This window comes from Solanum stenotomum, unplaced genomic scaffold, assembly GCF_019186545.1.
Source record: "Solanum stenotomum isolate F172 unplaced genomic scaffold, ASM1918654v1 scaffold24010, whole genome shotgun sequence".
Taxonomy (NCBI): Eukaryota; Viridiplantae; Streptophyta; class Magnoliopsida; order Solanales; family Solanaceae; genus Solanum; species Solanum stenotomum.
The window spans coordinates 18762-20501 of record NW_026027800.1 but is presented as its reverse complement, the minus strand read 5'-3'; the positions used below and the strand labels follow the sequence as shown (position 1 = coordinate 20501).

General features: G+C 36.0%; 1 pseudogene; it reads left to right on the top strand.

The window, feature by feature from the left end:
- Nucleotides 1–233: 233 nt before the first annotated feature.
- Nucleotides 234–1475, top strand: LOC125851309 (immune-associated nucleotide-binding protein 9-like; annotated as a pseudogene).
- The last annotated feature ends 265 nt before the right edge of the window (nt 1476–1740 follow it).

Sequence of the window (1740 nt, the reverse complement as noted above, 5' to 3'; positions counted from 1 at the left end):
ATCTAATTAAATAATATTACTTTCTCCTTTAAGTAGCAGAATATATAACTATTTATATTACTACATCGTTTATATGTCCAAACTCCAAAACACTTCAATTTTCTAAGTAAATCACAGTAACTAAAGGTAAACAATACATTTATATAAATTTGAATATGTATAACAGGAATAACAAGAGCCCCACTCTCTCTAGGTGACCTATTGCCTAAGGTAATTTGATCCGATAAGATAAGATGGGAGGAAGTCCAGTCAGTGATTATTGGGAGTTTATTGCAAATGACGCTCAGACACTACATATGATTGGGTGTATAGGTGAAGGAAAAAGTACCACAGGCAATAACATTCTTGGTAGAAATGTATCCCAGTTGAGGTCTAGCTCTGGTGGTGTTGCAAGAACTTTTGAAATTTAGAGGACTCTATTAAAACATGGGCAGATTCTTGATTTGATCAATACCCCTGGATTTGATTTTAATGCTGAATCTAGATTAGTTTGAAATGAAATTCGTAAATGCATTGATTTGGCCGATGATGGTGTCCACGTTGTTCTTTTTGTTGTCTGTACGAACTAGATTTTCAAAAGAAGAACGGGCTGCTATCCAGTACCTTAAGAAGCTCTTTGGGACCAAAATTAGTGATTATGTAATTGTGGTCTAAACTGGAGGGGATAAGCTAGAAGATAATGACTCTTTGAATGATCACTTAGATTGTTCCTGCCGTGAGGATTTAAAGGAAGTTCTTAAGATGTGTGGGAATAGACGGTGCTTTTCGATAATAAAACTGAAGAACCAACGAAGAAAGCTGAACAATTGAGGGAATTTCTTTTCCATGTGAATATGGTTGTACAAATGACTGGTGGAAAATCATATACGAGTGAATTATTTGAGGAAGTGAAGAAGATGAAGCTTCATAATGACTCATTGGAGGTTAGTTCTTTGCTCGAAGATTTAAAGCAAGGGGTAGCTGAGTTGAAGGAACAACTGCAGAGGTTCTCTTTCAAGGAGGAACACAGGTGAATAACTGAAATGGTTGAATCTAAGATGTACAATACCATGCATAGTCTTGAAAAGCAGTAGGAGGAGGTGCGTACTGCTCGGTAAGAGGCAGAAAGCAAAATTCGTGAATTGAAAGATAGCTTAGAGAAAGCTCAAAGAGAGACTGAGGAGCTCACAGTCAAACATCACTCTTACATCTGCTACAAATGTCAAAGACATGTCTCATCTCAGGATGATATCATCTCTACCAAATTCCAGTCAAAGAAAGGCAAAGCTTTCTTTTTTGCTCATGTGAGTAATGTTGTTGGAACCAATGAAGAAAAACATCTCACAACTGGCCTTCACACAATTGATGACATATACTGTGTGGATTGCAACGAGGTATTAGACTGGAAGTATGAACAAGCTGTTGAGCCATCGCAGAAGTACAAGGAAGGAAAATTCGTACTCGAGTTATGCAAAATTGTTAAAGACAATCGGTAACTCATAACCATAGTCTTTTTTATTTTATATGTCAGTACTTTGATGCAAGTATTTTTTCCTGTCTCTGCGCTTTCATTCTGCCTAACTTTCCATCAGAATTATAAGCATCGTATTGTCTCTTTCGTTTCACGTTATAATATATTTTGTTCCTCATAAAAAAAACAGGAATAACAATTTAGTCGAAACCTTTTCAGATGTAAATAAAAGTTTCAATACAAATAACAGAACAAGTCCTTATTTGGCTCACAAAGAATCGAAACACTGA